This window comes from Carettochelys insculpta, chromosome 9 (assembly GCF_033958435.1).
Source record: "Carettochelys insculpta isolate YL-2023 chromosome 9, ASM3395843v1, whole genome shotgun sequence".
Classification (NCBI taxonomy): Eukaryota; Metazoa; Chordata; order Testudines; family Carettochelyidae; genus Carettochelys; species Carettochelys insculpta.
The window spans coordinates 13,377,589-13,403,284 of NC_134145.1; the positions used below are offsets into that span (position 1 = coordinate 13,377,589).

The window sequence follows — 25,696 nt, forward strand, 5'->3', positions numbered from 1 at the left end:
GAGGATGTGTGGGAAGGAAGAAGGGGAAAAAGCATTACAGGTTGAACCTCTCTCATCCGGCACCCTTGGAACCTGACGGGTGCTGGATGAGAGAATTTGCCAGACCATGGGAGGTCAATATTGTCTGGCAGCATTATCAACACTTCCACTGATTACTGGCATCTGAGAAGGCATTTGGGGTAAATTACAGCTAAATAACAGCAAGGAACACTGAGGGCCAATACAGATGGCTGTAAACAAATTTTATGGGACCACAGGAAACTTGGTCACACCCGTGGTAAGTGGTTATCCAGCTAACTAAAATCATGCCAGATTACAGTTGTTGATGGCTGAGAGAGTTCTGGATTAGAGAAGTTCAGCCTGCACCAGTCACTAGTAGGACCAGTTGATGAAGCAAATTAACTAGGATGTGTCCCATTCCTGTGAATATCAAAGGTGGGGAAATTCTTCCTTCTTGCCTGGCCTCGTTTACATGTTCCTTGGACACTGTTTGTTTGGGAGACTCTTAGTCGATGCCTTGACAATCCCTATATTCTGTTCCTCATGTGTTCTCTTGTCCTCTGGTGACTCCCCCCCAACTTCATTTTCAGCAGTAGTACTGGAACATTTTCCCTCATCATGCTTCCCCTTCACATAGTGGATGCTCATTTGTTGTTCTGACTCTGTTGTTTTGTTCCCATGGTCCCTTTTCAGGCCACAGCCATTATTCTCCTGTTGGCCCCTGATAACTCACTGAACTTGGTCTCCAGTCAATAATGGGCTTATTTTAATCTATTAGAAAATATTTCCTTTTCTTTATCAAAGCTAAACAAAAACAAGGATATTAAATTAAATACAGAACGATGTTTAAGTAACATAAAGGTTGTGACACAAGCCAGGAAGTCCAGTGATAAGGAGGGCAAGCAACCCATGGTCTGGAAATGAAGAGGCCCCATGGAGAGAGCTAAGGGCAAAATGTCAACTGTCATGTTGTTGTACTTTTTTGGTGTTAGGTTGTGCATAAGAGTGCTAACCAGATGGGAACAGCACCTATTGGCTCTACTGGGGGGAAGTAATCTTTCACTGCTTCCTTTAGCAGAGCTGCTCTCTGCAAGTTAAGATTTAATTTTTGACTCTAGCAATGTGAAGGTTATGCACACACCGGAAGTGCTGCATAGAGACATGCTGAATAGCCGGAGGAAACTCTTCAAACTGGCTGTTTCTGCTTGTGTACCTCACCCATTAGTGATATGGCATTAGAACTTCCTTTGCTGGTATCTCCAGGTATAGCATGCTATATATTCTTTGACGTGTTCTGTTTATTAAGAAAGGTAGCTGACAACTGGTGTTTTCTGCTGACTGCTGCCAGCAACTTTATTATTAAGCATTTAAACTTGCTTTAAAAATGTTTCCTTTCAGGATTTGGACAAAAAAAGTCCTGCGTGTTTTTGTCTTCCCTTGTTTCTATGAGGACAAATGGGGCCAACAGCCACTGTCGACTCTGGGGCAAGGTTGGAGGAGGGTAGGGGCTGTTCTGTGGCTTGGCAGGGGTGGGGACAAGGACTGAAGGGGCGGAGCCTAGGGCAGTCAGTCCTCAGCACTCCCTGGACCACAGCACTGGGCCCTCCTCCTCTTCCTGAGAGCCACACAGAGTCGGGGAGCAGGGCTGCTGTGGTAATTCAAAGGGGCCCAGAACTCCAGCTGCCACCACTGCCAAAGTAGCAGCAGCAGTGGCTGGAACAATGGGCCCTTCGGAAATGCCAGGCCCTGGGTCAACTGCCCTCTCTGTCTGTCGATCAGTGGGCCTAATGAGGTCTGTTAAAAATCAGGATATGTGTATTTGGAGTCCAGAAACAGTAAATTACTATTAGAGGATAAAAAAGCATCTTGTATGGATCTACTCTGGGTCAAAGCACTCGCCTATGCAAGAAAACACAAATAGGATTCTAAATAGCCCGAGTGTGAACCTGACCCTAATTCAGGTTCTTCTGTGGGGCGTATCATGTTCTCAGTGCCTTCCTCACCTCCGGTTTGGTATGTGTTTCAGCGTCCCACGCTCATTAATGTACGTGCCTTAAATGTGACTTTGAATGATATGCTCTGAGGCTGTGCCAGGAATGAGACGACTTTTGATCTATGGTACCTCACAGCCTGTGTGTTCAGTACAGTGAGGGGTTGGGGCAATAAGACCCTCCCAGAGCGCACGGCTCCACCTTTCCATTACTCAGTAGGAGAAAAAAATCTGGCTTCTGTGCTGCAGAACCCTCTTCCCTCTCCTAGCAGCTGACTGACTGGCTAGACGCTCAGGAAGCTGCCCAGTGAGCGCAACAACAAGGACGTGGAAGGTTGATTGCAAAGTTGAAGGTTTAATTGAGGCTGATGTTGGATTGAGAGCTGGGTTCTGCCATGTAAGAGGTGAAGCATTTATTATGCTAATTCCCTGGAGCGTGGCTTGTTGCAACCCTTCCCCTAGTCCGTCCTCTTCATGACCCAGTGCTACTCATGCACTTTCAGAGAGCGTGAGGGCCAAATTCCTAGCAAGAGGCAGCCAAAAGAAAGGTGTCCCTGCAAAGCCTTGGAGATGAGAACACTGGAATGAATGCCAGCAGTGCACAGCCAACACTGCAGGGCTCTCGATTCCCTGCTACTTTTATAACACATGCAATAAATCTTCCTCCTTTACTGGACGTGTGTAAACAAGAAAGGCTCAGGGGCCTGAATAAACACAGTGCGGTGCTGCAAGTGCTAATGTCAAACACTCCTTGCTTGCTTTAGAACTAACTTCGTCACCAACACTCACGAGGGAGTCGGTACAACAGCAGGAGCTGGATGAGAGATCCAGTGGGGTGTAGTCTATCCCCAGAGCTATGTGTCTCGGAGCAGAGGTTGGTCCTTAGTACGTTCAATGAATAAGGACTCTTAATTTTGCATTTTACATTGAGCTTACGATACATATTTTTTCTTTCATTAAACCTTGTTGGTTTGTTTTTCATGCACTCCTACAAATGGAAAGAACTTTGAGAGGTCATCGAGTCCAGTCAGGATCGAGCACCATCCAGCCATCCTTGACAGGTGTTTGTCCAATCTGCTCTTAAAAAAACTCCAGTGATGGTGATTCCACAACCTCCGTGGGCAATTTATTCCCAAGATTAACCTCCCTGATGGGACGTTCTTCCAACTTTCCAATCAGAAGTGCTCTGACTGCAATTTAAGCCCACTGCTTCTTGTCCTGTCCTCAGAGGTTAAAGAGAACATTCCTCCTCCTCCCCCTCCTCCTTGGAACAACTTTTTATGGATTTTAAAATTATCCCGTCTTCCTTCAGTCTTCTGCAGAGTAAACCAATTTTAGACAATCTTTCCTCATAGATAATATTTTCTAGACATTGAATCATGTTTGTTGGTTTTCTCTGGACTTTTTCCAATTTGTCCACAGTTTTCCTGAAATGCGGTACCAGAACTGGACACAGTTGTGCAGCTGAGGCCTAACTAGTCCAGAGTAGAGTGTAAGAATTACTTCACGTCTTGCTTACAACAGCCCTGTTAATACATTCCAAAATGATTTTTTTTTCAACAGTGTCACATTCTTGACTCATATTTAGCTTGTGGTCCCCTATGATTCCTAGATCCCTTTCCGCAGCACTCCATCCCAGGCACTCATTTCTCACATTGTATTTTTAAAAAGATGGAGGGATCCACTGAGATCAGTCATTTCCCATCAATATTTTAAAACATATTCTGTTGGTTGAAAGTCATCTCCCAAAGCATTGGATAGAATGCAGATACAAAAGGGAGGGGACCACAGATCTGACCACATGTAGAGGCACTGCACCTGGAGAGTGAATAGGAGAATGAGGGTTACAGTAATAAGAGTTCAGTAAATCCAGATAGTTCGGAAGGGCTTATAAACCATGATCCCCAAAGCATAGTCCAATCTCCAAGTTAATATTACACAAAAGTAGTCTTTTCACAGCAATTGCAGCTCCAACTAAATGTTCAGTGGGTTTGTAACACATGAAATTCTCAGCATCTCTGAAAACTGACATGTTCCTATTTGGTGCCTATTTATGGATTTTGGTTTCTAACTTTAGAAGCACTTACATTTGCAATTGTTGGGCCTCTTACCCTATTTTTGCATCAGTTAACCCCTTTGGTAAAATTAGGCTCGTAACACTTGCTAAGCTCTAGGGAGAACTAGATGAAGCTTAACTAGACTGTTTTTAAAGTGCTTTGAGGTTCTGGGATTTCAGGTGCTTCAGAAATGCTGAGTAAATTTATTATTAACCAACATCCAAGTCAGGGCAGCCAGTGAAAACACATGAGAATTTTGGACAGATTTGTACCGGATGAGGCATCAGTACAAATTAATCCTGTCTTGTGCTAGGGATTAGTTGTCAAATGTAGCCTGAAAACCTGGGAAATACACAAGCAAAGTGAAATGGCCCTAGCTCCTCTGCTGAATGGAGAGTCTGTATCTTCCAGGAATGGTGGTGCCATGCCCCTTGTACCGGCAATGCCCACCAATGACTCCACTGTGAACTCTCTATAAGGACAAGGTGCCTCATTCCCCTTTCCCTGCTGCTACTCTGAGTTGAAATTTCAATCAGAGGAACAGGGCGTGTACAAGAATCCAGACCAGTGGACCCTTTAAACAAAGATGCCTAAAGCTGAGGACCACCTGGAAGAAGATACTATCAGAGGTGAAAGGGAATGATGTGATCCCTTTGGAGACTCCTTTTGTTACTATCATTATGGCTGCTGTCACTCCAAATGCAGTGGCTTTAGAAGCACTATCAGCCTCCATCTTATCTTAAACTTAACTGCATGGGTGGCTAAGCTTGCCCAAGGCTATTTAGGGCTCATCCATCTGGAAAGACCTTCCACAGTCTGTTTGAGAATTCCACCTGGCAGGAAGGAAGACCACTTTCTTTGTCTAGTGATTGACAGCAGCTCTGTAATTATGGTTATCCAAACCGGCATTCTGTGTGGTAGTTCTCCCCCGAGGACACATCCTGTGAGTGTGTTTCTTCCCACAGGACACATGAGCAGTGCTGAAAGATTTGGACAGCAGACTGCTGATTCGGCTGTTCGTGCATAAACCTGCTTCTCCCTACAGATGTCCTGGAGAAGGAGAACATGTGAGGCTGGGCACAGGTATCCAGCCCAGAAGGTGAAGCCACCTGGTTGTGAATATACAGTTGTTCTTTGTGTCAGTCCTTGGCCAGCTATCAGGTAGCAACAGGGTAGCGATATTGCCTTGGGTAACTATCTCACCATGGCTGTCTGAGAAAAAGAGACTGCTAACGGTTCTGCCACTCCAGCTTGCCCTCACATAGTTTGGCCCTTGTGGGTTAGACTCTGTAGCCACAAAACCCTGTTGCTCTAATGGTTTTATCAGGTGCAAATTGTACCACTCACCAAATGCAATGGAGACCACCTGTACAAGCCAAATGGGGCATGTGCAAGAGGAAGATTCTGACTGAAAATATACTGTGGGAGTTCCTGATGAGGTTAGGGAACAATAAAAGACCAAAGGGACAGTGTTTTGCTGCTCAGAACTAAGGACTGCTGCAGTCTGTGTTACACATCTAGGGGTCAGGACCAAATACTACACTCACTTGCTGTCACGCTGACTTGCACTATGACCTTGTGCAAGTCACTTGTAGCTATACTGTGGCTTTTGAGTGACTGGCAGCCTTTTCTTGTGTAAATACTGGCATTTGTCCTTCTCTCCCTCATGAAAAGCAGGAAACATGATCTTTTCAACTGCAGATATTGTCACAGGATTAAACTCCCTGGCCTCTGGCCCTTACCTTGTTTTGTGCTAAAGCAGCAGTTCTTCAAGCATCTCAACCTACAGACCACCTCCTTAGAGTAAGACCCTTGCACAAAATTATCTTGCCACTCAATAGCTTAATCCTAAATTACAACTCTTTGGTTCTCAACCCTTTCATTCTGCAGACTTGTTCAGCATGTAGGAAGCAAGGAAAGGTAAATGGAGAACTTTTTTATGTATTGCCGTAGGAGTACCTGGAACTTAACTGGGTCCTGCAGGGACAAAGCGTAGGCCTCAGATTTGATAGTTAGATGCCAGGTAAAATAACAACACAACAGACAAGGAGGATGGTAAATAAAAGGAGGTGAATACAGTCCATATGCACTTAGGGGGATCGTACTTGTGTGTACTGTTGACTTTTCATAGTGTCCACAATAACGAGGAAGAGTTGGCAATCGGACAGTTTTATTCAGCATAAACATGCTTCTGGTTTTGTAATGATATGCAAACACATCTACATTCAATTTTTCAGAGCACAAATGGATTTGTAACTTGTGGCTGACAGAAGTATTAAAATATATTCTAGTGTCAACTTGGTGTGGCTGGCCCTTGTCTTCCTGTGATGGTGAAGAGGATTAAGAGGCCATGAGGGCAGCTTCTCCTTTTCTTAGTTTAAGATGGGAGAGGGAACAAACTACATGACAGGTTATTAAGACTCATATTGAGCACCAGATTCACTTGCACTGAATTTCTTTGTGTAACAAAGCATTGTAATCATCTCCTTATGGCTGCTAGAATTTTCCTTTTCTGCATGGCCAATCTTTGGAAAAGTCATGAAGGGCTTTTCCCCCGCCCCCCAGGAAAGGGGCTTAGTTGGCATGTTGGAAGGGTCCTAGTGCATAGCAATTTGATTACTTAATCATCTTGCCAGCAGTAATGTTAAAGTGGGCTCTAGTGACACATTTTGGGCGATACCCAGTTGAATACATTGTCATTGACACTTTAAGCTTTGTGCATGGGATCAGTTGCAAAACTTCTTCTCACATGAGCCTATACCCTGTGAACATGCTGTATTTGTGCTGAGTGTGGGACTTCCAATATCATCTTTGGAAGCTGCATGTATGAAACAAGAATGGACTGGCAAGGGGTTCATGGAGTGTCTCAGAGAGGACAAGCTTTGACCTTCATTTTAATGGGTATTTTATATTATTTTGCTTTAGATGTTTTCTTGTGGCAATGCTGTTTGATCTGCTCACCTGTACCCTCCAGTCTCTCTCCCTCTCCTTCATCTTCCTTTTAACATGTCCCCCTTGATAGTGGGACTGACAGACTCACCACACCCCTGGGCAAGGCAGGGTCCCCGCTGTGCCTCCTGGAAGGGCTAGCCCTCCTCCCCACTCGGAGCATGCCACCCCCAGGCAGCCCTCAGAGCCACCCTGAGCACACTGTGTGGGAGTTGGGAGGATTTGAAAGGGCCCAGGGTTCTGGACTCCATCACCGCTACACTAGCATCGCCACTACAAACAGAGCCCTGGGCCCTTTTGGATCACTGGAGCCCCAGCATTTGCTCCCCTTGTTGACGGGCCTGCTGTCTGAGCCATGGTATACAACACAAATGCCTATCATGCCTATATGAACTACTCAGCTGTGATGCTTAGAGGACAGAAAGCTATATGGTGACTTAGGCTTATCTTAAAGACCCCAGGTGAAGCAGTTTTTGCTGAATGCCCTCCCAGTCTTTGGCCCATGTATACAGTACACCTTGCATCCTAAACTCTCCTCCTCAGAGTTCTCACCAAGCAAAACCCCCACTGACAGTGTTGCAAAACCATTTGGGGTTTGGCAAACTTCTGTAGAGTGATGCATCCAACTGGGGGTCTTCAACCAAAATAGCGAGAAGAGCCATTTTCCCCAATTCAGTTACGAAATCAATACTTCAAGAGCCGCACTGCAGGTGATTAGGAGACAGTCCTTAATAGATAACATCAAACCGTACTTTTTGGATGCCCTGTTTGCAGGACAGCACGCACACCATGATTGGTACCAGTTAGACCGTTTGTTACCTTCACCCCTGGATTGGAGAGCAAATGGGGACAAGGAAAGCGCCACGCCTGGGGACAGGCTCTTAAGCAGGAAGGAGCAATGTTTGCATCAGCCCTCCGTGCCCTGCTCCCATTCCCAGGCTCTACCCCTTTAAGTCCCCAGATCCATTCCCCATCCCCAAACTTTACCTTGCCTCCTGCAACGCACCCCCATCCCCAGGCTTAGTCCCTCTCAGCCCCAAACCGCCCCCCTCATCCTCAGGATTAACTCACCTCAGCCAACAAGCTCCTCCAGCTGCATGCGCTACCACAGCTCCTCCACAGCTGCTGCTGCCTCCTTAGCAGGGTGGGGCAGCTCCAGCAGAGGCAGGCTCGGCCACCCCTCCCCCGCCAGCCCTTCTGTGGGCTTAGCGCTTCTCCTACCTGCAGTGCGGGCGGCTCCCTGCACTGCCACCACTGAAACAATGGAACTAAATGGAATTGGTTTAATGGCTGGATCCTTCCTGCTGCCCTGCCGGCCTTTAAACCAATTACAGCAGCTCCTGGAGCTGCAACTGACTCCTTAAAGAGCTGCATGTGGCTCCGTAGCTGAAGGTTGCTGACCCCTGGGCTAACACTTCCCCTCCGAAGTCTGGTTTTGCCATTGTGAATTGCTCTCTTTTCCTGAGGGGGTCGGTGCTTTTCCTCAGAGTGCTACTAAAGCCAAGTTTTCCTGTCAGAAATGGGAGAAGAAAGCACTTAAATCTCTCCTGCAGGATCCGTGCTGCCCGTACTTTTGATTGTGTCTCATTTTCCTTGCTGGAAACGCCCCTGTTACACTGCCTCCTTTTTCCTGTTGGCGTTTGCATTCCTCAGGTGTATAATGGGAAGCGGGGCCCAGCTGCGCGGTGAGAATGATTGACAGATGGGAGAGCAGGTTTCTTTCTCCACGTCCCAGTGGAAAGCATATGTATGGATCACATGGAAAAAGTCTGGGAGCTACAGCAGTGAGTACTTATGAATCAGATCCTCCAAACTGTTCTTGCTGTGAGGTAGTGACCAAATATACTCCTTAAACATCAGTGTAATGTGACAAGCCCAGATCCTGAAGCTGTCTGCCATTTGGCTTTCATTATTTAATAAAAGTTAGATTGACAGAAAGCTATTTAATGAAAGACCTTCAGAAAGAACACAGTGTTGGTCTGGAAAACTCGATAAACAACTGGCAGCCACACATGGTATTTCCATGTTAAGGCAACATAAAAAGAGATTCTCCCCCTCCCCCGCCACCTCCCCTGCCTTAGTTTTCCTTTTCAGGATAATGCAAACCTGTTTTGCCCCCCATGAAAGGGACATGATTTTAATCAGTGCTTTGGTATGTTTTGCCAGCCAACAGCAACAATTCTGTTTGCAAATATATTTAAAAATTATCTATTTAAAGTAGGTAGCTCCCCCTCATGAAGCCAACTTTTTCAATGCTTCCAGTGTGATGAAGTCCCCAGTCCAAGCTCCATAGGCAATGTAAATCCACAAAACTCCACAAAAGCCTACCTTTGAAAAACACTATGCAATGTCAAAATGACCAAAACTGGGTCCGACTGGAGCTGGTGAACATAGCGAAATCAGAGGAGCTCTGTGCTTTTACACCAGCTGAGGGCCTGGCTCATTGTGTTCCTTATGACACTTGAAAGCCTCTTTAGCAGAGTATCAAACAACAGCTGACTAAAAACACAACTCTTTGTTTTTAATTAGTGCATAAAGAAGCCCTGTAAAGTAGGATCCAGCATCAAAATATGGGAGCTTGTAATTGCACTTTTGCACATTGTGTGTTCTGATGCATGCTGCTCATGCCTCAAATCTGTCTATAAGTACACTGGTCCTCCCTCTATGGCACTGTTTAATATGGTTACGGTTTGTTTATCCATGCATGCATTTCTTCTCGGATCTTTGAAGCAATAGAGTATCACAGGCTAAATAGATTCAACACTGCTGCATGAAATTCAAACATCATTCTGGAATGTATCAGCAGGAGTGTTGTAAGTAGTACACTAGATGGGGGAGGGATAGCTCAGTGGTTTGTGTATGGGCCTGCGAAACCCAGTGTTGTGAGCTCAATCTTTGTGGGGGTCATTTAGGGATCTTGGCGCTTAAAAAAAAAGGAAGGTGCTTGGTCCTTCCAAGAGGGTCAGGGACTGGACTCAATGACCTTCTGAGGTCCCTTCCAGCTCTATAAGATGGGCATCTCCTTACATTGCCAGAGGTAATTCTGCTCTAATCCACATGGATAAGGTCTCCTTTGAGCTGGGCACCACGCTTCAGAAAAGAGGCAGGTGATTGCAGAAAGTCCAGAGGAGAGCAACAAAAATCATTAAAGATCTCAAAAACATGACCTATGAGGAAAGATTGATAAAGGGGTTTGTTTAGTCTGGAGAAGACTGAGGGGAGACACGATAACAATTTAAAAGTACATAAAAAGTGTTACAAGGAGGAAAGAGAAAATTTTTTGTCACCACTGAGGACAGGATGGGAAGCAGTGGGCTTAAATTGCTGCCAGGAACTTTTGGGTGGTAAAGATGGAAGAACTTCCTGCCAGGGTGGGTGTAATAGGGTTTGACTCACTGCCATGGAAACTCCAGCTAGTCACCCAGAGAATTAGCTCATTCATCAGCAGGGCGCCCCCTTCTAGCCAGAGAGTTGCCCATTGTCTCCCTGCTGTCTCTCCGCTCTCTGGTTTGGACCTGTGCCCTCCCTGGATCCCAGTATCCTCTTCAGGGCTGTGCCCACTGGCCATGCTCACTACAGACTCTCGCCCCCTTCCGGGATCATCAGCAGTTCTGCCTCTGAAACCCACCACTGTAGCCAACTGCAGCCTCCGTCTAGCCACGGTCCCCAACGGCCACGCTTTAGACTGGCTAGGTGCAGTGCCAGGGGCCAGAGGAACCAGCCAGGTCTGCCCCTTATTCTGAGCTCCAGCCAAGGGACCTTCTGGCGACAGCCTTGTCCTGTCCTCCTCCTCTCTCCCTTAACTGGCTCTCGCTTCCTGGGCCACTTCCCCAGTGACTCCTTGCACTTTTCTGGCCTTTGTATCAGGGCCATCGGTCTGGTGGGTGTTTGGCTGGAGCCTCTGCCCACTCCCCTGAACCTGCCCAGCGCCGCTCTCTTCAAGTGCTTCTACCCCTGCAAAGAGCCAGTCCGGCACCTTCCCTGGTCAGGACCCAATTCACTGTGTGCTGCTGAGCAGCTCTTCATATACAGGGCTGCTCCAGCAAGCTGCCCTCTGCTTGACTCTTCACAAACCTCTCTCCAGTTGCCTGGACACTGGCTCCCTTCAGCCTGCTTTTAACCCCTTCCCTGCAGGAGTGGGACAACCACCCCACTGCAGTGGGTAAGCACTGGGGTAAATTGCTAAGGAGGCTGTGGAATCTACATTGTTGGAGGTTTTTAAGAGCAGGTTGGACAAATATGTTAGGAAAGAATTAGATAAAGTTTAGTCCCACCATGAGTGCAGGGAACTGGGCTAGGGGACATCTCAAGGTTCCTTCCAATCCTATAATTCGAGATCAGTGATGCTCACAGTGGCCCAAGCAACAAGAAGTCTTGTGGCACCTTATAGACTAACAGATATTTTGGAGCATAAGCTTTCATGGGCAAAGACCTGCTTCGTCAGATGCATGTCTGGCCCAAGCGTATCCAGTCTCAGCAGTCTCAGACCAAAAAAAAAAAAAAAAGTTAATTTCTAAGAACAAAACCTCAAACCCCTGTATTTTCCAACTTGTGGCTTGGAATAGGAGAGAGAGTGTTGAAAACCCACTTCCAGTCATCATTTTTAGATCTTGGATTCCGGGATAAGCAGTCAGGCATTTTTCCTGATAATACTCAATATTCCTTTGCTTTTCCTGGTAATATTCAAAATGTCAATAAAAATCATTTAAATTTCAGAATTTCTCAACCGGTCCTGACTTGTCAAAAATGGAACCAGATTTTCCCAGATATTTTGATCAATTTTTTTCATTCCAGCTGGACATGCTAGTGAAAATTTTGAAAAGTTCTTGACCAGCATATCCAGCCTATTCCCAAACTTGAACATCTCAGTCCTTTGAATAGCACCACTGGGTGCCTGAGCCACTTTTGAGGGCTCTCCCAGGCCGAACCCTCTTACATTTCACCCCTCCCTTATAGTAGACTGCTTTCCTGGTCTTGATTTATCCCTGCAGCTGTCTGTCCCCGAAGCTTTGGGATGGTTGGCATCACATTGTGGCTGGTTCTATTGTTGGTGGATGAGTAGCACGAGAGCACAAGGAGAATGTCTGCAAGGGGTGAAAGGAAAGAGGAGGTGAGGAGAAAGCTGTCTTGTCCCTCCCACTTCAGCTCTGTCAGCAGAGGTGGGAACATGCCGCTTCCCAGACAAGGGTGCTGTAGCGGCTATGCTGCTGTGCTAAGGATGGGAGTCTCCAGCATGAATTTAGGGTGAGTCAGGCCCAGTTCTGCCTGCAGGCTTTGTGCTACGCTGCCCTGGCACCTACAAGCTCCAAGGACTCAACCCAGTGCTTTCTGCGAAGGGCTGCTGAAGGATACCATACTGGTTGTAGTCAACATCTCATTTAGGAGCAACCAGCAGTGCGTCATCTCAGTGATGAATGACGGAAAACATCCAACCATCTGCTGCTGCTGCAGGCTGCCTCTGAAAGGAGGGCTGCCAAGGGAGCCTACACGCTGGACGGTAAAGGCTTGTGAGATGCTCTGGCTTCGTTCTTACAATTTGTGCAGCTTAGTCTGAGATGAACAGCAGGCTTTAAGTGGATCGTTTCTGTTTGCTTTAAATTAACCTTAAAGAAAACCCTCCATGTGTCTTTTGACACTATTCCTGTGTTCATTTACCTTGGTCACATCCCCAGCATACGGACTTGGCTTCCCCAAAGCCAAACTTTACTACACTACCTCAGTGTTTCCCAAACTGGGGTCCTCTGTGGGGGAACTTCAAGGCTCCATGTGCCCTGCTGATCAACTCCTCCCTTCTAGCGCCTCCCCTGGAACCAGTGGCCCAGGGACAGGGTTCTGGTTCTGAGTGGCGCACAGAAGCAGCCACAAAGTCCTTGCAGCCCCTGGGCACATGAGTGACCAGGGAGACTCTTGATGCTGCCCTGTCCCTCACCTGAGTGTCAGCTCCACAGCTCCCATTGGTTGGGAACAGTGACCGATGGGAGTGGTGGGGGTGAAGCCTGAGGGCATGATGGCTGCGTGTGGTAGCTCACTGACAGTCCTGTGACCTAAGGGCCACATGGACCTGCAGCTGCATCTTGGAAACTGTGGTAAGGGCTGCCAGGACCTTGAACCTGAGGCGTCAACTCTGTGGGGTGTCCCAGAGCCATTAGGGAAAAATGAGTGGGTGCTCAGCTGCCAAACTCCCCTTGGGCCTCTCCCCACTGACCAATTCCCAGCATTTCCTTTCTCTCCCAGTACTTCTAGAGCACCATGAACAGATGATCTGCGGTGTTCATGGACCCCCAGAGGGGAAGGAGCTGGCACTGGGAGTGGTCAGAAGAAGAAGTGGGGAAGAAGCAGGGCAGGGGCAGGTACTTGGGGGGAGCGGTGAGGTAGGGGCAGGGCCAAGGGTGGAGGGGGTCACGCACCCCTGGATGGAGGGGAAGTTGGCACATATGCCCCAAACCCTTCATCCCTGGCCCCAGCCCACAGCCTGCATCCCCAGCTGGGTCTCTCACCCCTCTGCTCTCCAATGCCCTGTCCCCATTCCAGTCCACTCCCACTTCCAAACACCCTCCTGAAGAAAGCACCACACACTCCAACCCTTTGTCCTAGTCCAGAGCTGCCTCCTGCCCAGAGTCCATATCGCCCGCTGGATCCTCAACCCCTATCCCACACTCCAAGCTTCTGCCATAGCTGAGAGCCACCACCTGCACTGCCAAACCCTCATCTCTGGCCACACCCGAGAGGCCACACCCTCCTCTGCAGACTTCCCAACCCCTTGACCCAGCCCTCTGAAAGCAAGGGAGCTGAGGCAGGATCTAGGCCTCAGTTCAGGGTGAGCCAGGGCCAGAGGCTCCCCAAAAAATTTCCGTCAAGATGGAGGTCCTTGGGTACCTAAAATTTGAGAACTACTGTACTCCATTATTAAGGTGCAAGCAACATCAGTCTTATATTCAGACTGGAAGGAAAAAAGAGTCAGACCTTTGTTCTCCTGAACTTTAGTCTAGCTACAATATGAGGGGTGAAAATGAAAGGAAAAACTTTTCTAAGATATATGAAATAATTAAATATCCATTAGGGGCCAGATTCTGATCTGTTACTGCCATGCAAACCTAAAGTGACTCCAGGCAGCTAAATGAAATATAAACACTTAGCATGCATCTTTATTCAAACTCTTGTGGTCAACGCCAGAGGGAACTTAGGAATTTTTTCAGCTTTGTATAGACAAGGCCAAAGTTTAGTCTCAAATAGGTGTTTAAAAAAACCCCTCCAAAATCTACAGAAAAAGTTAGGTATTTTAAAAATATTTTAAACATTTTAGAGGGTAGAAAGAGGCTTATAATTAATGGCCCTCTCCCTCTACTGGGTTTTTTTTTCTTCCCCTTTAAAGACATCTGGACTTGAGTGTTGACAGATAAACTCCTTAATGTCTTTGCTTGTGATAAAAATGCACTCATATTTTTCACCTCAAGTCTAGTGGCATCTGAAAAAGAAGGGCAAAAATGAGGGCAAAACATCTGCAAAGGAACCGGTGCAAAGACTTTTACTGCTAGGCCAACAGCTGAATAGCAGCCATGGGTGCATGACATTCAGTATCCTTTCAAGTCACCTGGATCTGACAGGGCAACTGGCATTGGGTAAAATCTGTTCCATCCACTGTGAGTGGGCTCTGTGTTGGTGGTGTGTGCAGAGGGGCTGGGAAGGGGGGAAAGTCACTTCATGAACTGGGATTGCAATAGAGTGACTGGGCTGGAGTAATTGTGCACAATATTTTGATCCCTGGATTGTTGAGTATCTGGCTTGTATTATTGTTGAGTTGAGATTGTTGATGTAGCAAGGACTGTCACTCTTGTGTGGGCCTCCACAGTCACAGTCAACGCTGCAAATGATGATCTTAAATGGAGTTATGAAGGGCGTGATCCATAGTCTACGCAGACTGAAGGATGCCTTGGACTCTTGGGCCGTTTCTACACAGGCCACTTTCTTCGAAAGTGGCATGGTAATACATGGCCCAAAATATGCTAATAAGGCACAGATGCAAATTCCCTGCATCTCATTAGCATACGGCCACGTGATTTGGAGTCCAGAAGACCGTTCTTCTGGACTCCAAAACACCGTGAAGAAGTGTGGCGCCAGGGAAGCTTCCGGAAGGAAGTTCTTCTTCCGGAGGCCCCTTCTTCCCGAAAATTTTTGGGAAGAAGGGGCCTCCGGAAGAAGGACTTCCTTCCGGAAGACCCCCCGGGGGACGCGCTTCTAAAGGGTGTTTTGGAGTCCGGAAGAACGGTCTTCTGGACTCCAAATCACGTGACTGTATGCTAATGAGGTGCAGGGAATTTGCATCCACGCCTCATTAGCATATTTCGGGCCTTGTATTACCATGCCACTTTCGAAGAAAGTGGCCTGTGTAGAAACGGCCTTGGATTGTAGAGTATCTGGCTTGCTCCCATCTGTTTTCAATCCTGACCTCATAAAACAGAAGGAGAACCCCCTTTGTATTCCCTCTGTAGGATTTATACAACACGAGGGCCCTAAGCTAACTTCTGGGCCATGGATGAATTTCGCCTACTGTTGACAAATCCAGTTGTGTTCCACGCTTATCGGAATCACTCTTGTTATCTTGGGGCTTTGAAAAAGATACGTGAGAACTGCTCGTTTAACTGCGATTGTATTTTTCAGCATGTGGGAATAAAAGCTTGGATGAACATGAGGCTGACTGCATCTGAAGTTTTTTTGGAAGTCTGAATTATGTAACCTGGCATATAATTGCTGCTGGATCTGTGAAAACCACAGTTGCCTAGGGGTTTTTAGCCTGTGTTCTAAAATTTTTCTAACATGGAAAGTGGCTATTGTGGAGAGCTCAGGTTTGTTTTAAGATGGGTTTTGTTTGGCTAAGCTGCTTTACGGGTGTAACCAGCCACAAAAAAGCGAATGAGATGGTATTGTCTGTTGTAAATCCACCCATTCAAATTACTGGACAGAGCCCTGATTCTGCAAATTGCTCTGTGCAAGCGGGTCCCCCACTCAACCTACAGAAGTTCGAGAAGTTTGAGGAATTGCCAGCTCATGATGTTTGATAATTTTCTTAAAACACTAGTTCCCGGAGTCAGGTGATCTCAGATTTTATTTTTAATAAATGTTTCTAGGCTTCATTGTTGCAGAGTACAGCCACCCAGTATGAACCCTAAAATCTACAGCACCAGAAGGCATGATGTGTTATTTTAAAAAATCTTATGGTTCTAGGGGGCATGAACTTCTGATTTTGGAATGCTTGGGGTTGGCAATCAGGGAGATGCAGGAGGTATGGGACTATAAGCGAGACTATGCTTGGGGTAAAAGGAGAAAAAGGAACCTTGTCACACTGCCGCCCAATTTTCACTGATCTGTCTCACAACCCAGAAACAAATACAGGTCGAAGTTCTCAAATCTGGAACTCACTCATGCTGCAACATCTGTGGTCAGCCTGGTTTTAGTTAGCCGGATGACCACTTATCATAGGTGTGGCCAAGTTTCCCCTCGTCCCATAAAGTTTGTTTCTAGCCACCAGTCCTGACTCTGAGTATCCTTTGCTGTTATTTAGCTGTTATTTTCCCCTAAATGGAACTGTTGGTAATGCTGCTAGAGAATATTGACCTCCTGTGGTCGAGAAAATTCTGTAGTCCGGCACTGGTCAGGTCCCAAGGGAGCTGGACTAGACATGTTCAACCTGTAATTACAATATATTCTACTTCAGATGAGGTGTCAGAAAGAGGTGGTGACTAGCATTGACTGAGCTGGAAAAGTTCTCCAAAATGTTACTTTAGCAGCTGTAATGAATGTTGATTGAAGCCTTTCAGGTCTGCTTTCTGTGAACATTTAAGTGCCAGAATTTTACAAACTCAAGTACCTGAGAGAGTCACTGAAATCACTCAGCTATCCTATTCAAACTTCACCCTGCTAGTTAAATTTATCACCCAATCAGAGAGTTGAGTCTCTACTCCATCATTTATATATTTTAACCAAGAGAATGAAAATTTTGAAAAGGGTCAGTGAATTTTCATTTTATTAATGAAAAACAAAAAATATTCTCTGTCGTGTGTGACTATGTGACTCCATGGATTAAAGATGTGTTAACTGACAGATCTGAGAAAGTAGTTGTCAGTGGGGAATCATCACTGTGACCAAATGACCCCTCCAGGCTAGTTGGTGCCAGTAGGTTACAAGACTATCTCAGTCCGGTATGTATGTTCTAGGTCACCAAAGAGGTGTCTTATAGACTAAGCGATATTTTGGAGCATAAGCTTTCATGGGCAAAGACAAGTGGGTCTTTGTGCACAAAAGCTTATGCTAGAAAATATCTGTTAGGCCGTGTCTACACTAGCCCCAAACTTCGAAATGGCCATGTAAATGGCCATTTTGAAATTTACTAATGAAGCGCTGAAATACATATTCAGTGCCTCATTAGCATGCGGGCGCCCATGGCACTTAGAAATTGACGTGGCTCGCTGCCATGCGGCTCGTCCAGACAGGGCTCCTTTTCGAAAGCACCCCGCCTACTTCGAAGTCCCCTTATTCCCATCTGCTCACAGGAATAAGGGGACTTGGAAGTAGCTGGGGTCCTTTTGAAAAGGAAACCCGTTGGGATGAGCCACGTGGCGGCGAGCTGTGTCAATTTTGAAGTGCCGCGGCTGCCCACATGCTAATGAGGCGCTGAATATGTATTTCAGCGCTTCATTAGTAAACTTCGAAATGGCCATTTACATAGTCATTTCGAAGTTTGGGGCTAGTGTAGACACAGCCTTAGTCTATAAGGTGCCACAGGACTTCTTGTTGTTCTCGAAGATACAGGCTAACACGGCTACCCCTCTGATACTTGTCACCATTCATAAAAACAGGATCACAACCAGCCCTGGTTGACAGACCAGAGAAAACATTTGGGGTGAGAGAAACTTCTTGTAATGGAAGGTTAGCCTGTTAATAGTCATGAGAAAGTGTGTTATATCTCTTAGATCTTTGGTAATAAACCTGTGAGTGCTTCCCACACAATTCTCTTGCTGTGCGGTGGTAATCAGCAACGCTCCTGCTAATCTTTTCCATCCATGTACAGAATAAATGTTTCTGTGTGCACTGAGGCATGTGAAAATGTGGACCACCACTAGAAGCACAAGCCTATGCGCTCTGCCAATCAGCTGGGTCGCATTTGAATTTCTCCTGAGGGGAAACACGAGTATTCAGTTGACAGGTAACATTGGTACTCAGCGCTGATCCTGAGCTGACTCAAGCAAACTGCTGGGGTACATTTTTCCCTAGAGGACAACAGGCCTTGGAACTCTAGTTGTTCAGTGGAGCCAAGGCAGAACATTACAGGGGAACACTCGGAAGGGGTGTGGGGACTGAGGTACACGTACTGTTAACCTGCCAGGCAAACTTAGGGCTGACATAGACCACAGGAGAGAGGAGACATGATAGCAGTTTTCAAAATCTAAAGGGGTTTTACATGGAGGAGGGAGAAAAATTGTTCTCCTTGACCTCTGGTGATAGGACAGGGAGCAATAGGCTTAAACTTCAGCCAGGGAAATTTAGGTTAGACATTAGGAAAATCTTTCTGTCAGGGTGGTTATACACTGCCTAGGGAGGCTGTGGAATCTTCATCACTGGAGATATTTATGAGCAGGTTAGAAAAAGCATCTATCAGGGATGATCTAGATGGTGCCTGGTCCGGTCATGAGGGCAGGGGACTGGACTTGATGAACTCTCAATGGTCTCTTCCAGTTCTAGTGTTCTGTGATTCTACGATCATTCAGGGGGCTGGCAGACCAAGCTAAGCCCAAGAAAGTGTTCTTGTTAGAAGCTGGGGAGAAGAAGGCTACTCTCAGTCCTGGGTAAACGGAGAACCTAATCACTGAGTAGCTGTGTCCCTAATACAGTCCCATTGGGATCAGCTCTAGGCCTGACACTGTTCAGTACATTGATCAGTGGTGGGTAGTAAATAATGATGAGGAGAGGGGGTCAGAGCACTCTGGATCACTTGGTAAGCAGGGTCCGTTCAAGCAAAAGTCATGGTACTACTGCCACCTGCAAGGCTCTATGCCTTGGAACAAGAAATGCCATTCATACAGTCATAACAGGGGACTGTATCCTGGCCGGCTGGGATCCTGAAAAGGATTTAGGGCTCACGGTGGAGCAGCAATTCCATGTGAGCTCCCAGGGTGATGCCATGGCAGAATGGACTAACGCAGTTTTTGATGTATCATCAGAGGAGTAATGAGTAGGGGTAGGGAGGTGGTTTTATCTGGCCATACAGCATCAGTGAGGCTGATACAAAGAGAATCTGTTACAAAGCCTAGCGCTGGCAAGGGCTTAGCTAGATTCTGATCTCATTAAAATCAGAGGAACCCCACTAAAAATATTATGGATTTACATCGGTCTGAGTGAGATCAGAATCTGACCCAGAATCTCTAGGGATGGCAAAATAAAGCATATGCAAACTCTGGCCTGTCTTATGTTTCCCACTAACTGCTCCTTTTATGCAGCAGTGGAGCCGTTTTTGGGATTGCACTAGCAATAAAAAAAAATTCATAACTTTCAAAACAGAAAAAGTGCAAGAAAAAGGGGCTTTCCCATCCTTGCAGAAAGCTGCTGCTAGCCAGTGTTCTTTCTGTACTTGTAATGACTAATATTTATCTTTGTGATTTTTTCTTTGAGCTTGGGCGCTATTCCCATCTTCGGATTGGAATAGTGATTTTGATGTCTAGCTGCCTAACGTCGATTTCAACATTGAAATAGCACATGGCACATGTAGACAGGACACGTGCTATTTCGACATTGTGCTAGCTACTTCGAAGTAGCTGGCTAGTGTAGGCACACCCCTGGTGTCACAACACTGAAACGTAGAGATATAACATATCTCATAGAGCTGGAAGGGAACTCAGGAGATCATCAAACCTAGTTCCCTGTACTCACAGAAGGACCTATCAGCATCCCTGACAACCTTTTATTTTTTTAAATTTTTTTATTAAAAATCTGACTTACCTCAGACCCTTGAAAGGCCCCCTCAAGAACTGAATTTATAACTCTGGATTTAGAAGGCCAATGTTCTAACCACTGAGCTATCCCTCCCCCTTCATGTGGGCCTTGAGGCTTCATCTCTGTACCTCTTTCTCATATGTTGCCTTTCTCTTGTTGACTTATTGCCAGGCTAATTTTGCTCTTCATTGGTTTTTGCTAAGTACCCTCAAGTTTCAAACTGGGGTGGGGGGACCACACCCCCAGCTCTCACCTGTAGAGCCCTGTAAATTTGGGGATATCTGTGGACCAGGTTTATGGCTCACGGTTGGATGAGGATCCAAATTTCATACACAGAGCCCTGCAAATATGTAGATATCTGCTGTATATCCATGAACCAGGTTTGTGGGTCAGATGCGGATACAAATTTTGTACCTGTCCAGGGATGTACTCATCTCCCAAACTCTGCTCCCAAAAACAAGCTCCACCAATTGACATCATAATGGGATGTCACTCACTGTAGGTGTGAAGGCCTTCGCAGTGTGACTACCCCCCTTGCATGCTATAACATCAGTGAAATCGTTGACAATGTTGACCCCTCTAAGTTGTTATAATTAAGTGTTGGATATAACACACTGAAATAAAGGGTTAGTTCACACTGGTCAAAGCTGCTATTCCAGACTTGTCTGCAGACTCAGCCAAGCATTGCTTCATGGGCTGGCTCACCCATCTAGTTTTATTTGCAATAATAATTTAGATTGATGTGCACAAGGAGGCTTCCCCATATAAAAGTACCAGTTCAGCTAGTTGCCCTGAGGCAGCCTAATTTGACTTCTGTAAACCACAAAGTGAAAGACACTTCCAAGCCCTGTTTCATGAGCTCTATAGGAGGTTACATACAGCAGGCAAAGTTAAATGGGATCTTTATGAAATCTAGAATGAGACCACACATCCACACTAGTGTAAGGCCTACCGATGCAGGTCATTGGCAGAAGGGATTAAACCCTTCTAAAATCTTCATAGGCTAAAGTCCTGTGCTCTACCACATGAGCTAAAGGTCATCTGGCACTCAGCTAAGGCTGTAAGCAGGAACTTCACTCTGCCTAGTACAGGGGCTGAGTGCTTCTGAGGTTACACTAGTATGAGTAGCAGTTGTTGGGAATGACTTAGGCAACATCTACACTACCTTGGAAGATCAGCTCACTCAGGTTTGATTTTGCAAGTCTAGTATGGACGTGAAATGCAGTCAACTCCCGTACTTCTCACAAGATGCAGAGAGTAAGGGGGAGGTTGACAGGAGACATTTTCCTGTCAGCCTTCTCCAGTAGAATAGCGACAGAGAGGTAGCTGTGTTAGTCTGTATTCTAACAAAACAAAACAGCAGAAGTGTAGCACTTTAAAGACAAACAAAATTATTTATTTGGTGATGAGCTTTCGTGAGGGAGACCCACTTCATCAGATCAATTCCCCAGTAGAGATGGCTCAGGGACTGGATGACAGGGGATGGATCTTTCAAAATTGCCTTGTTCTGTTCGTTCTCTCTGAGGTCTCTGGTGTTGGCCAATCTCAGAAGACAGGACATTGGGGCAGATGGACCATTGACCTGACACAGTGTGGCTGTTTTTATGCCTCTGGGTGTATGTAGACAGTGGGCTTTATAAAACTCAGTTTACAGAAGTCAATTAATATGCTCAGCAATTGAACGCAAATGCATAAATAAGGCTAATCGGGTCCAGACTGGGGCAAGGCAAGCAAGGTGATTGCCTTGGATCTCATGCTTTCAGGGCCCCATGCTCCAATTGACCATCACATCCATCACCTACCAGCTGGGTCCCACTGTCAGCATGCTGCCTTGGGCCCTGCAGGGCGGGCTCTGCAGTTAATCATCCTGCTCTCAGGCTAAAGCCTGAGTGAACTTTAACCTTTACCCCATATAATGAAAGTCCACTAAATTGGGGTGTAACAAAGGAAACAGCTGTCAGAGTTGCAAAGCCCTTCACTGAACATACCCTGGCTATATTCCCTGTATGTTCAGACCCAGGGACTATCTAGTGAGAGAACATCAGCTGATCTCATCTGCCATGCAGACACATAGAGAAAGGACAATTCCCATGTAGCCAGGACCTGAAACTCTACAGGTCACTCTCAACACCCTGAACTGAAATAAACAGGGAGCACTGCTGTAACATGCTCCTTGTGGCCAGCTCTGATTCTTCAATGGCTGGATTTTTGCTTGTAACATCCAATTGGCAGGTCACAAATTGGCATGCAGGGCAGATCCTCAGCTGCTGTGCATTGTGAGCCATTCCAACTGAGAGAAACGGTTGCAAACCTTGCACAAACAGTTGATGAAATGAAGGCACTTCTGGCTATTTTGAAGGTAGGAGTGACTGAAAAACAAGCAAACCCCCTATCCGAGAGCCAAGAGGTGCTGAAAAAGTTCAATTTAGCATCCCTTGCTTTGGGGGTTTGTCAAAATGACTGAGCGTTTGGAGGTTCAGCCATTCCTGTTGTCCCTGAGTGGGCATACTGAGTATGAAGCATACAGATTAGACATAGAAGGCCAGCCTTTACCAAATAAAAGGCTCACGCATTCTGCAGAACTTGAGAGGGAAATCAAACTCCCTTAGGCTATGGCTGCGCTATAGTTGCTATTTCGGGGTACAAACATAACCTGACGTAGCAACTCTGTGGCTAAACACTGAGCTTGAAATAGCAGTGCTATTCTGAGCGCAGTATTCCAGTTCTGGTATCCCTAGTTGTACAAGGGGTAGTGGAAACTTCAAAAGAGCTGCTTACTTTGAACTTTGGTGCCATGTGGATGTCCCCAAGCTTGAAATAAGTTAACTTGAAATAAATTACACAATTTGCTCAATGCAAATTGCATAAATTATTTTGAGTTATGGCTACAGTGTAGCTGTAGCCTTAGGGTACGTCTACACTACAAAGTTATTCCAGAGTTGTTATTCCAAAATAAACTATTCCAGAATAATGAATCCAAACTACAGAGAAGTCCCACAACAAAACCTATTTCAGATTAGAGCCCCTGCAACACTGCTTTATTTCAGAAATGAGCTCTTCCAGAATAGTTTATTTCAAAATAACCCCTATTCCCTGCCTACACAGACCTTATTCTGAAACGTCTGTTTTGGAATGGGCATTATTCCTTATAGAATGAGGTTTACAGAATGTGAAATAAGCTATCCACCATGTCATAATTATTTTGAAATAGTAATTGTGTTGTGGAGATGCTCACAAAGTTATTTTGAAATAGTGGCTGTTATTGCAAATAACTTTGCTGTGTAGACGCATCCTTGTACTGCTTCCTTGCAATGCTAAACAGCATTCTGGTGGCCATTCATTTCTTCCTCCCTGACTAATTTAGTATCAGGATGTAAACAGAAACAAAGGAAGAAATAAACCATGAGAAAAGACTCTCTGGGTGTGTCTACACTTGCATTCCTCTTTCAAAAGAGGCATGCAAATGAGGTAAATTGAAAATGCAAATGAGCTATACATTTCCATATTTGGTACTTCCTTTTCATATTCTAATTCTACACGTGCAAAAAACTTTGAAATAAATGGCCTCTTTTCAAAAGAGTGGGAGGAGCATCCACACATGTAAACTCGTCTTTCAAAAGAAAATCGAAAGAACGGGGTGCAGACTTCGAAATATGAACCCCGCTCCCGTATCAGGAAGATCGCTCCCTTTTGAAATAATAAATTGAAAGAGTACACATGTAGACGCTCCACAGTCCGCTCTTTCGAAATACAGGTCCGCCATGGTGCCGATCAGCTGGAGCGCGGGGCCACTCCAGCCGGCAGCAGTGGGGCTCTATGCCTTAAAGCTGCACTCACGCAGGAAACCCGTGGCAGGAAGCTGAGAGCGTGCTAGAAGCAGCTTGCACACCCGCTCCAGCCTGACGTTCCAATGGCCACATGGCAAGTAGCCAGCCCCCCCACGAACCCCACGGCTCCCCACTCCGAGCCCCCGCAAGGCTCCCAGGGCTCCCAGGGGGAGAAAAAGAAAGGGATCCCTCCTGGACGGAGCAGGAGGTGTGGGACCTCCTCAGCCTCTTCAGGATGAGGAGGTCCTGCGCCACATAGGCGTAAAGCGGCGCAATGCCACAGCCTTCAGCTGCCTGGCAATGGGCCTGCATACCAGGGGCTGCCCGGAGCGTACCATGGAGCAGGTATGCTCCAAAGTAAAACAACTCCACCAGGGATATGCCCGGGCCAGGGACCAAGCCGGACACTCCGGGACAGGACCAGCGACGTGCCCCTTCTACAGGGAGCTACGGAGCATCCTGGGGCCCCAGGAGAGTTCATCCCCATGGCTTTCCTGGACACCTCTGGGGAGGAGCTGCAGCTGGATGAGGAGGAGGAGCAGCCTGGATCAGGGACCCAGGAGGGCGAGGGGACCATGGACTGGTCGAGCGGGGATGGGGAGCTGACCATTATGATCCCCTCCCGCTCCTCCAGCCAGGCAACTGAGGGCCGGACATCTCTGGACGTCGCAGAGGGACCCTCAGGCATGTTCCGGGAGGGGCACACACCTACTCCACAGGGTGGGGGCGACGCAACGGCTAGGTATCCGCACATGGAACCGGTGGTCCCGGGCCGCACACAGGCCAGCCCCCACATGGGATGTGGCACCCTGTGGTGCCACACCAGCGAGGCCCAGCACCCGCCCCCAGTGGACAGTGCCATAAGCCGCACCGGGTGGCGGCCGGTGGGTGCCAGATGGCACCCGGGGCCAGTGCACCGCAGGCCAGGAAGGGCCACCTGCGGGAGAGACCCCTGGAATCACACCCAGGCTGAGAGGTCCAGTCTTGTGGGGGGAGTGTTCGGTGCTCCCTGGAGGGGTCAGTGTCCCTTGGGGGGGTCGGGGAGTGGGGCCTCATGGGGTGGGCTCAAGATGGGTAGGCCACAGCCGGGTCCCCTCCATCCGGGGTACACTACTGACATGCTCTTCTCCTCTCCACACAGTTGCACCGTCTATGGGCCAGGAGAGCCCCGCGCTGTCCCTTGTCCCGGAGAGCCCGCCCGCAGCCGTTGGAGGTGTCCGGACTCCACCCCAGGCAGTGCGCCGTCGGGGCTGTGGCCGGAGGGCCCCCCCAGAGGGCTGAGGAAGACCAAGCCACCCAGCGCCAGGTCAAGGTGGCCGAGGAGCACCTCCAGCTCACCCAGGCCAACGTGGAGTGGCAGAGGGTGGCCTGGATAGACTGATGGACACCCTTGAGGGCATTGGCCATGCTGTGTGGGAGCACACGGCCACTGTGGCCCACCTCCTGGCCCCCTTGGCATCTCCCCCTGCTGGCCCTGCCCCCTCCGCCCCCACTGAGCCTGCCCCCACCAGGTAGGTACTGGCACCCTCCCCCCAGCCAGGGACCCTGCACCCAGGGGGGCAGAGGCTCCAGGGGCCGACTGGGTTCGCGGCCTACCACCCCTGCCCCGGAATGAGCACCTCGCCCCCTCTGAGTTAGGTTCCCGCTGCCCCCTCCGAGTTAGGTTCCCCCCGCCCCTTTCCGAGTTAGGTTCCTCCTGCCCCCCTCCAAGTTAGGTTCCCCCCGCCCCCCTCTGAGTTAGGTTCCCACCACCCCCTCCGAGTTAGGTTCCCCCCGGCCCTTTCCGAGTTAGGTTCCTCCTGCCCCCCTCCAAGTTAGGTTCCCCCCTCCAAGTTAAGTTTCCCCCTGTACATATTATTACAAACACCCAAGTTATATAAATGTTTCTT

At 47.4% G+C, this 25,696-nt stretch overlaps 1 long non-coding RNA gene across 1 annotated transcript; it reads left to right on the forward strand.

Annotated features, from left to right (window-relative positions):
- Positions 1–962: 962 nt before the first annotated feature.
- Positions 963–25,446, forward strand: LOC142017977 (uncharacterized). Its single transcript, XR_012646640.1, has 3 exons — positions 963–1,263; positions 8,650–8,780; positions 24,949–25,446. It is a non-coding gene; the product is annotated as an uncharacterized LOC142017977 (long non-coding RNA).
- Positions 25,447–25,696: the final 250 nt, after the last annotated feature.